The sequence below is a fragment of the Osmerus mordax genome, chromosome 24 (assembly GCF_038355195.1).
Source record: "Osmerus mordax isolate fOsmMor3 chromosome 24, fOsmMor3.pri, whole genome shotgun sequence".
NCBI classification, from domain to species: Eukaryota; Metazoa; Chordata; class Actinopteri; order Osmeriformes; family Osmeridae; genus Osmerus; species Osmerus mordax.
In genome coordinates this window covers 1,074,314-1,085,733 of record NC_090073.1, presented here as the reverse complement: position 1 = coordinate 1,085,733, position 11,420 = coordinate 1,074,314, and the positions used below count along the sequence as shown (strand labels likewise).

Sequence of the window (11,420 nt, the reverse complement as noted above, 5' to 3'; positions counted from 1 at the left end):
CCTTGAGCAGCGAAGAGTTACTGTCCCAGCATCACTTTATCTCTCATTTTGACACTCTGCTCTCCAGAGCTGAATAGCCCACTGTGCTCACACCGGATCCCGAGTGCCACAGAAAACAACACTGATCAACCATAAAAACAATCTTTATGAAAAGTATGAAATATGATATATAAAACTGTACAAAACAGAATAAGGAATAACAGATTAAGGACACAGTCCTCACTGTCAGGACAGTTATCTTCCAGTTCCTCAGTTTCTTTTGTGTTGGCACAATTACAACAACGACATAAGTCTGTGCAACACAGTCCTAGCGAAAAACAGGAACATCTGCCTGTCTCACACGGACTTTTGCAGCCGCAGTGTATCACATGCAAAACACTGTCAGGGGCCGAATTTCTGGTCATCCAGGTGACGTGCAAGGTCCCATCCTCTATTTGCCAACCATATCCATCCATGTTGACAAAAAGCAGCTACCTTATTGGTGTAGAACGATCACGTGTCGAACCATGCCACCAAAATCCTATTACGCTCTGAAGAAACTAGTTCTGCATAAAACATAGACGCATCGACTGGACCATTTACATTTAGTCATTTAGCAGACGCTCTTATCCAGAGCGACTTACAGTAAGTACAGGGACATTCCCCCCGAGGCAAGTAGGGTGAAGTGCCTTGCCCAAGGACACAACGTCAGTTGGCATGACGGGGAATCGAACTGGCAACCTTCGGATTACTAGCCCGACTCCCTCACCGCTCAGCCACCTGACTCCCTAGTAATTTAGCGACAAACTTTTTTTTGGTAGCTAAGCACGACTCGTTCTTTTTTATGAGCTACATATTGTGTAGATGCCAGACTGTGGAGTGGGAATCATTTTCTAAAATACTTTTCATGGTTCACCTTGCGGCCTATATGAATGACAATGACTCTGGAGAATGAGCCATTTCTCCTTTTGTAAAATGTCTCAGTGTAGGCCTACTTTATTTCATAGTCGAACATAAAACAGCACACATATGCAGTAAAAAAAGTTATATTTCTGAACAGTGCAGTACTGTCAACGGGCCTGCTCAACCCATTGCAGCACACAAAGTGATGTTCCCACCACGCTGGCCGGGGACCTCAACAATGGCACGCTGGCCAATGACATTTATTCCCCGGTGCCTCCTCTTCACCAGGTTGAATCCAACCTCATCAATGAATATGTATTCATATAGCTCATTAGCTTTGTCATGCTCCTGGATCCGCTGAAACAGACAGCATGATAATGCAAGTTATAGTATGGACACAGATAGGTCAACACAGTGGGCTACAGTGAGACACTGTAGAAAAGGAGCAATATTGGATTTCAGGTACAATACATGCATGTGTCAGTGCTGAATGTATGGGACTTACAAGCACAAACTCTCGCCGTAACTCCTTGATGTGGTCTGTGTTCCGGTCGAATGGGACCCTGCACACTTGTTTCATCCGCATGGCATTCCTGCAGAGAACACGGTCCAGTGTCGAGAGGCTGACGGTCTGGATGTTTCTGAATGTGGCATGATCAGCCAGGATCCTGGTTTGTATCTGTCGGAGTGTGATAGTGTTGTTTTCACGAACCATTTTCACAATGTCAGTCTGTCGGCTGTGAAAGTGCATGTTCTTCCTCCATGGTGTGGTTCTCTTTCAATCCTGCAAAATACAAATACTTTGAGCACACTGTATTCTATTGATATGCAGTATTTCAGTACACAAAGCAAATAGAACTCATACCTGTTCTCCTTTTCTAAAGGTTCTAATGATGGCAGCAACTGTGAAGCGGCTGAGATTTGGTTGGACCCTCTGGCCAGCCTCCCTCATGCTCAAACCATGGTTGAGCCCATGGTCTACCACCGTGGCCCGAATCTCATTAGAAACGACCGTTCTCCTCATCCTTGTCCTCCTCTTCCTCCTCCTTCTTGTCCTCTTCCTTGTCCCCTTCCTCTTCCTCCTCTCACTCTTACCCCTCTCCTTCTATGTTCTAAGTTCTCCATTGTTCACCAAACAAAACAGAGTCTCAAGGCCCTTTTTATGCTGCAGTCCTAATCGCAAATTGCTCACCAGAAGAGTGTTTAGAGATTTTAATATTTGTGTGTTGTAGGTTGATGCTTTGAGACTTTACTTGAGAAGTGTGTGCAACAACTGAACCTTGTGTGTAGTGTTTTGACAACAACGTGATTGACATCAGTGTGTAAACAAGGAAATTCAGAGTCTAATGCAGATAAGGGAGTGTGAATTTGTGCCAAATTGGGTCGAGAAATTGGTACATGAAGTTAAGGTTGTGAAAATAGTTTTTTGCTTTTTGTGTGTTAACAATTGTGGAAAAACTGTAACTACCCAGCTGAAGCTCTGCCCCCTCACTGGAAGGCGCTGCCTCTCTCAAGTACCTACGACCCAGATAATGGACGCTACGTCAAGCCGAACAAAACAGGATGGAATTTAAATGTATTTGTTCAATGAGTGATACATACAGATGCATATAAATGAAGCTTGTTCCCCTGAGTTGTAACAGGAGTAAAAAGGGACACCAGAGACAGCAGACAGTGAGCTCTGCAACTACTTCTAGCACATTAGCTACTATTTCACCGAAATACCATCATTCTACACCGAGTAGCCTAATATCAAGTTAGCGGTTTGCACTAACTCATATCAGAGATACCTCTGGAAAAGTTATCTAGTATAATTATAACAAGCACACAGAACGGAGTGATGAACTGCTGACGGCGGTGGATGGTCCAGGTGCGACCGGAGGATGAACGGCCGGGAGTGCGATGCTCGGTACGGCTCCGCGCTGCAAGAGAAGCCGTGTGTCCGTGAACCCCGTCTGTCTCTGGTCCATGTTAAAACTATCCGCCGTGAAATGGTCTGTGTAGAGGCGGCTGTTGAAGTTTATTCTAAGCTTTCCATGAGCGTGGCTATTCACAAAATCTATCCACCCATTTTTCCTTTCCTTATCAATAGGGAACTTAAATAGCGTTGCAGCGCAGCTGGAGTTCTTGCATCCAGGGAAGATGCAGTTGCGGGTGGAGGGAGACATCCTGAAGCTAGCTAGCTAGCTGATGTAGGCTACAATAACAGTACAGCAGGAGGAGCTGTATTTTTGGCTCCGCCCATTAAAACCTGATCTGAAAAGGTAGAGAAACTGTTCTACGGTCTAACTCCACATTTCAGTGAGACAAAGTTTTTGTGCTTTGCACATGCTTTCAGGAACTCATTTCACACGTGTATAATGTACTTAAAGCAAAACATGGAATTTACTTTTCAGGATCTTTAACCTGACTACGGTCTGCTGCCCCCTCCTCGCCCAGTTACTGCGCACTCACTTTTAACAAATATATTTTGTTATATAAATGTTATATAAATGTTATATAAATATAACATGCTACACATGTAATACATCGTTTGAAAGCTACGATTCTTGTACGAAACCATTTCGAGATCCAAGTCGCAACAGCAAGTATTACCAACGTCTTTCTCCAGTCACAAATATGTCAACAAAGCACACGCAAGCTATTCTACTCACCCTAAAAGGTTTCGCCTGGTCCAGGTATGCCCAGACGCTCCCATGTTACCCCGCTCCTCATCTCTCTCCACTGGCTACCTATCATGGCCCGTATCAGATTCAAGACCCTGGTATTGACCTTCCGAGCAGTGAACGGGACTGCACCCGTCTACATCAAGTCTCTCCTGCAGCCTTACACCCCCACCCGCCACCTACGGTCTTCTTCAGACAACCGCCTGGTGGTCCCACCGCTCAAGACCGCCCGGTCCCAACACAAGCTCTTCTCCTGTCTGGCCCCCCCCAGTGGTGGAATCAACTCCCCACCTCCATCAGAGACACTGACTGTCTCTCCACCTTCAAGAAAAGGCTCAAGACGCACTTGTTCCGGGAGTACAACGGTACTTAGGAACGGTTCGCTTGACCCGATGTTAGTTTCCTCAAGGATCACAATGACTCTTGCTTAGAGACTTGTTGCTCTTGTGGTTAGTGGTAACTGATTTAAATTTTTGGTTCTCGCTGTGATATATTGTTTTATTACTGTTGCTTGCTTTTTCCCACAGGTACATTTGCACTTATAGCTGTTCATGTTGTTTGGTTGTGACTTGTTTAACTACATGCTCTTATGGTTCTTCCCTTTGGCACTTACTTTGGTTGTTCACAATGTGTGCTTCATGTTTTGGCTACTCGCGATGTTTTTTGGCTATCTTGTTGTTATGATCAGTGACCTATGCACTTTGTAAAGCTCTCTCTTGGAAGTCGCTTTGGATAAAAGCGTCTGCTAAATGAATAAATGTAAATGTAAATGTAAATGCAAAGAATCCGAACAAAAATTGACTGGTTACATTCCCAAAGGTCCAAACAAGTCGAGTAGTTCGACATTAAATCCAACTTTATATCCAAACATAGCCACGAAGTTGTTGCTTCATTCTTCCTTCGCCATTTCAATTTTTGCACTCTCTCATGCACTATCGCTCATACGAAGAGCTGTGATTCAAATATTTACAATCGGAGAGGGTGAAGATGGCCGCTACACTCTGCCCTTTCGATTGACACCTTGTTTGACCCAATGGGAGCTTCCATGCCCGGTTGACAGCCCTCTACAGCCAACTAGGTCTGTGCGTCCTGCACCCCCCCCCCCCCCCCCCCCCCCCCCTTGAGCTTGTTAGCCTTGTAGCTAATGAGATGCTGAAAATGCTAATACCCAAAATGCTAGGTATCTGTGGAGCCTTCGAAATAAAAGTCCTGGGCGTAATATAGATAGACACAAGCTGTGTTTCTTGTGCGTCAATCCTGGGAATCAGATAAAGCACTCCAATGTGTTCATGCTTACGTTTTTGTGTTTCAGCAATACTAATGGGGGATTTAGCTATTATATATGATAGTTCTAAGTACCACCTTTCATTAGAGATAACAATTATGAAAAATAATACCTTTTTATCCTAAGTATTTGACCTTGGTTACAAAGGGTCATTTTGGAGTGTCCGAAAGGCTCTTTTAGAAAACGCCTGGATGTACTCTTATAAAAACGTGTAAAATATGAATATATTGTGGTATTATGTTTGCCTTTTGACTTGAATTGGGTAAGGCTTCAAGCTGTGGTCCAATTCTGTCTTCTAGCTAATACCTACCACCTCTAGGCCTCTACAGGCCTCTGTTTTCAAAACAAAATCTAGGCGGAGATAGAAACTTTCAGTTTCCTTGTGTTCAAGCTTATATTACTCAACAACAGTATGACTTACAGGGGTCCTGACAACAGGGGAAATAACTTCACAGTGTCACCTTTCAAAAGAGACCATTTACATGCATGTACTCCAAATGGTTCAAGAACAGCTTTCAATTTACTTTGGGTATGCTGTTTAGGCGTTTTTAGGCACATTTAACAGGAGTTAAGGGTAGGCACTTTTAGTAAATCCGCTTTCTCTGTGAGAGCTTCCCATGTCTGGAATACACTGCAATCAGACACACATAACTGCACCACCTATCACACTTTAACCAAAAACATGAAGACATGGCTAAATGTCAACCAGATTTGTGAACATAATCCCTAGCTGTGTATTGTCGCTTCCCATGTTGTCTGTAGCTTGTGAGGTGTGGAAACACTTTGTTGCTTTTATGGATTTTGTCTTGTTGATTTTTGTTCTATGTTGCTCTATCTGTATGCTATGTCTTGCTTGTCCTACGTTGCTCTGCGTGTGATCATTGTTTAATGATTGTTTGTATTGTAACTGTTTTTAATAACCTGAAAATTAGACGACTGGCTAACTCCGGAACCTTTACTGAAACGTTGATTAATGTGCACTGTCCCTAAATAAACGAAAAAAATAAATAAAAAATATTCAGGAGCTGAAAAGCACCTTCAAGCAATAAAAAACGTAATGTCTCCAAACCTGATTCTGCAGCCAAAATCTTGTCAGTAGCATGTGGATAGGATGAAATACGGTTGATTCAGCTCTGCCTTCAACACCATCATCCCCACCCTGCTTCAGGACAAGCTCTCCCAGATGAACGTGCCCGACTCCACCTGCAGGTGGATCACAGACTTCCTGTCAGACAGTGAACGCACTGCTTCCTGTCAGACAGGAAGCAGTGCGTTCCCAGTTAAGCTGGGAACACAAGTCTCTGACTCCCGGTCCATCAGCACCGGATCTCCTCAGGGCTGCGTCCTTTCCCCTCTGATCTTCTCCCTGTACACCAACAGTTGCACCTCCAGTCATCTTTCTGTCAAACTTCTGAAGTTTGCGGACGACACATTGGGCTCATCTCTGACGGGGACGAGTCTGATTATAGGTGGGAAGCTGACAACCTGGTGACCTGGTGCAGCCAGAACAACTAAGAGCTCAATGCTCTTAAGACAGTGGAGATGGTTGTGGACTTCAGGAAGAATACAGCCCCACTCACCCCCATCACCCTGTGCGACTCCCCAGTTAACACTGTGGAGTCCTTCCGCTTCCTGGGCACCATCCTCTCCCAGGACCTCAAGTGGGAACTAAACATCAGCTCCCTCACCAAGAAAGCACAACAGAGGATGTACTTCCTATGGCAGCTGAAGAAATTCAACCTGCCAAAGACAATGATGGTGCACTTCTACACAGCCATCATTGAGTCCATCCTCACCTCTTCCATCACCATCTGGTACGCTGCTGCCACTGCCAAGGACAAGAGCAGACTGCAGCGTATCATCCGCACTGCTGAGAAGGTGATCGGCTGCAATCTGCCTACCCTTGAGGACCTGCACACCTTGAGGACCCTGAGGCGAGCGAGGAAGATTGTGGCCGACCCCTCCCACCCTGGCCACTCCCTGTTCCAGCTACTCCCCTCCGGCAGAAGGCTGCGGTCCATCAGGACCAAAACCTCACGCCATAAGAACAGTTTCTTTCCATCTGCTACTGGCCTCTTCAACAAGGCCAAGGACTCCCACTGACATTCATTCATTATTTAACCCAGTATCTGATTGCACTATTGCACTATGTTGACCACTCATGCTGCTCATTCTTATTCTTATTTTTATATATATTTTATTTTATATTTAAATTGTTTTATTCTTAGATTGTTTAGTTCTTAGGAATAGTTAAACTTCTGTACCTTTACTTAATTTCATATTCGTATATGTTTAGTGTTTGTACTAAGTCAGGTGGGAGTCAGGTGGCTGAGCGGTGAGGGAATCGGGCTAGTAATCCGAAGGTTGCCAGTTCGATTCCCGGTCATGCAAACTGACGTTGTGTCCTTGGGCAAGGCACTTCACCCTACTTGCCTCGGGGGAATGTCCCTGTACTTACTGTAAGTCGCTCTGGATAAGAGCGTCTGCTAAATGACTAAATGTAAATGTAATGCACCTCCCTGCCACAGTAAATTCCGTGTTGTATAACATACATGGCGAATAAACCGAATTCTGATTTTGATTCTGATTATATTCAGTTTGACCTGTATTAGGCTGAAATATAAGCACTGTCATGTAATGTGTGGCACTGAAGTAAACGTATTACTGACTAGTAACACTCAATTTCAATGCCAAAACCCGTTTCCCAGGTTTAAACCACCAAGAGAAACATGTTATAACAGTCAACGTTGATGGGAAACCATTCAGCCAGAAGTGTCATACAAAACAATGCAAATGCATTGAAAATGGTATTCAGGAGCTGAAAAGCATTTTAAAGCTATAAAAAATTGAATGTTTCAAAAGCAGAATCTAATTTTTAAATCTTGTCAGTAGTATGTGGATAGTATGAAATACAGCCAAAACCCTTTTCCCATGTATACAACTCCAAGATTAACATGATAGAACAGTCATAGTGATGGGAAACCATTCACCAAGAAGTTTCATACAAAACATGATTCTGAAGCCAAAATCTTGTCATTAGTATGTGGTTCGGATGAAATACATTTGATTTGAGTCAGTTTGACCTGTTTTAGGCAGAAAAATAAGCACTGTCATGTAATGTGTGGCACTGAAGTAAACACTCTCAAGTCACCCAGACTCTCTTCTGTCATTGGCTTACTCCTTAGAACAATACAGTTGAATCCACATTGTCTCCAGACCAACTGCTTCTTCGCCCCAGGTGACAAGAACTCTCAAGTCACCCAGACTTCACGTCTGTAGACATCTCCTAGTTAGGTGTCATAAAACTGCAGATGGCATCTCTACCAAATGGAGTTGAATCAACATTCATTGTATCAAGCTTGACCCAAATCCTTTCTGCCAACTGTAAACTTATTTTAAAACACATTCATTGTACATAAGCCCAACATTTATTTCAGAGGGTCACAACGACCCCGAGACAGCACAAGGGTGTCGGTGTCGTAATAGACACTTCTGTGGGTCACAACTACCCCGATACAGCGCGAGGGTGGCGGTGACATAATAGACAACGCAGACACTGCTGTGGGTCACAACGGCCCGAACACAGCATGAGTGTGGCGGAGCAATGTCAATGCAGACAATGTAGACACGGCGGTGGGTCACAACGACCCGAAGACTGCGCGAGGGTGGCGGTACAATGTCAATGCAGACAATGTAGACACGATGGTGGGTCACAACGACCCGAAGACAGCGCGAAAGTTCCTACTAGTGGTAACTAGTGATATAACGTGATTGTGTTTCGAGAAGGTACCAGGGTTATAGCCAGTGTGAATTGTGAATATTGGATTTAAACCCCCCCTCCCCCCCCTTAACATTCCCTCCCATACGCATCAACGTTTTTGTATTTTGCACAGACACGGCGGGGGTTGGAATTTTTCATTCCTTTAATCAAATTGCAATTGTATTAGCACATCCTCGTAAATGACAAGTGCAATTGCCTACAGTGTGCACAAATTTCAAATGATTTAGCACATCTTTGAAATGGTTAGGTATAATTGCCTTCAATTAGGCCAATTACCAATTGAAAATATCTTGCTGGTCTAAACTGACTGTTGCTTCTCAGTCAAGTGGTCGTTCTCTGCAAAACATGTTGGCATAATTTCCTTGTGTACATCATCACCTGCACAATAGTTCACTCCACTATCAAAATCTCCTGGTGTTCTTGGACCGCCTGCACTCCGATCTTATCCCTCTACATGAGAGGGGTTTGGTAGGGCCTCACTTGCTTACATTTGTCATTGTGTGGGACAATGTAAGCTTCCACCGTGGCCCACTCATCAGGGTTCACTACCCATCCAAGAATGCTAATGGTGCTCTTATCACCTTACTCCCCATTCCTCAATCCTATGGAGGAGTTTTTTTCTGCATGGAGGTGGAGGGTCTATGAGCACCGGGCTCAAAACCAGAGGTCCCTGCTCCAGGCAATGGATGCTGCTTGTGATGATGTCACAGCAGATCAGTGTAGGGGATTGTTGCGGCATGCACAACGATTCTTTCCCTGTTGCATCGCAAGGGAGAACATCAGATGTGATTTCGATAAAATCTGTGGCCAGACAGGAGCGCAAGGAAGAGCAGGAGAGTGAGGACGACAACTAGTCCTCACTTGGGAACAGTCAGATGGCTGAGCGGTGAGGGAGTCGGGCTAGTAATCAGAAGGTTGCCAGTTCGATTCCCAGATGTGCCAAATGACGTTGTGTCCTTGGGCAAGGCACTTCACCCTACTTGCCTCGGGGGAATGTCCCTGTACTCACTGTAAGTCACTCTGGATAAGAGCGTCTGCTAAATGTAAAATGTAGTGAAACTCCAGCTTTGCTTTACTTTCTTACTGTATGTGTTGTTACAGTTTTTCTCAGTTGCTTTGGTGCATTTCTCACATCACTATTTACATTTGCACAACAGTTAATGCAGTTCTCAAAACAATTAGTACAAACTGCAAAACCTAGTTAATAACCTGCAAAAGCGTGTCACTTGCTCAAAATGGATAACTCATTCCTCAAAAGCAAGTATTCATGTCAATGAAAGTGTCAGTGTCATCAAGATTAAAAGGCCCGACACCATTGTTTATGAACAAGATAGTCAAATGGCTTTGTCATGTTTTCATTATGACAGTTTACTCTGTAAATGTTTTCCAATGCAAAAAAGTCAGATCTTGGTGACACTACCTGAAAATGCTCAAGACAGCACTATATACTATTTGCACAGCCATTTGAAAAATACAGTAAAGTTACACATTACTGTATTTAGGGAGGTAAATGAGTACAAGACACTGAATATGTATGTTTCACATTTTTACTGCATATGCTCTTTGCAATTCTAATTTGTTCACAGCATTGTGCAAACGAAAAAATACACCCTTATTTATAACAAATATAAACTCCCTTTGGGTACAGCTGTGCACAACGGTATACAATATTGCAGTACAACATGCAACAACAACATCAGGGATCCACCTATGTACTTGGCCTCTTCTTCCTCTTCCCCTGTTTTGTCCCCTTCCTCCCCGCACCCTCACCCCTCTTCCTCAAGGCTGACCTTCCATTTCTGTGTCACAGTATTGAAGAAATGGTACACACTATGTCCTGCTTGGTTCATATGTGCTTGTAAAGTGGGGGTTTATGGGACTCAGCTCTGACAGTGATTATAGAGAAGTGGCTTATCATTGGTTGCAACTGATACTTCACACACCCCTTCTCTTCAGTGAAAGCTGAGATTCACCTGAGAGAAATGGTTCAATTTAGGAGACATTTTCAGGAAAAAAAAGATTTTAAAAAACTTTGTAAAATTAGCTTGACAGATTTTGACAACTTGTTCAACATTTTTGTATATAATGACTCAAACAATGAAATGAGGACTATTAGTTTTATATGGAATGACTATTCAGCATTCACAAGTATAGTTAATTTTGACTGACATGACATAAGCAAATGATAATGTTATAAAACAGCAGAGTTGTATGAAAGCAATTGATGCATGTCCAAACGCACTTGCAATTTGTTGGAAGGAATGAGAAACTGCTACTATGATGTGCACAAACGACTAAATGTTGTGGAGGTTGAACTAACTGTTGTGCAAATGTAAATAGTGATGTGAGAAATGCACCAAAGCGACTGAGAAAAACTGTAATGTAGGTTATACATGATGTTAGTTTTGATGTGCTTATTGTATGACAGTATATTGTGTTGTACACATTTCCTGTTACAGTAACCATGATGTATGGCAATTACAGTAACAATTCCATGGCAGTGTGAGTGCAGTATGTGATGTGAAACCTTGTAGGCTACTCTTGAATTACTGTAATCTTTTTTCTGTTTGATACACATTTACATTTTACATTTATTCATTTAGCAGACACTTTTATCCAAAGCGACTTCCAAGAGAGAGCTTTACAAAAGTGCATAGGTCAATGATCATAAACAACGAGATAGCCCCAAAAACATTGTGGGTAGCCAAAACATGAAGCATACATTGTGAAAAGCAAATAAGTGCCAATGGGAAGAAACATAAGAGCATGTAGTTACAGTAAAACTAACATCAGGTCCAGCAAATCA

General features: G+C 43.2%; 1 long non-coding RNA gene across 1 annotated transcript; it reads right to left on the bottom strand.

Annotated features, from left to right (window-relative positions):
• Positions 1 to 230: 230 nt before the first annotated feature.
• On the bottom strand, positions 231 to 3,571 carry LOC136932847 (uncharacterized). Its single transcript, XR_010874775.1, has 3 exons — positions 3,537 to 3,571; positions 1,388 to 1,666; positions 231 to 1,239 (listed from the first exon to the last, which is right to left on the bottom strand). It is a non-coding gene; the product is annotated as an uncharacterized lncRNA (long non-coding RNA).
• Between the last annotated feature and the right edge of the window lie 7,849 nt (positions 3,572 to 11,420).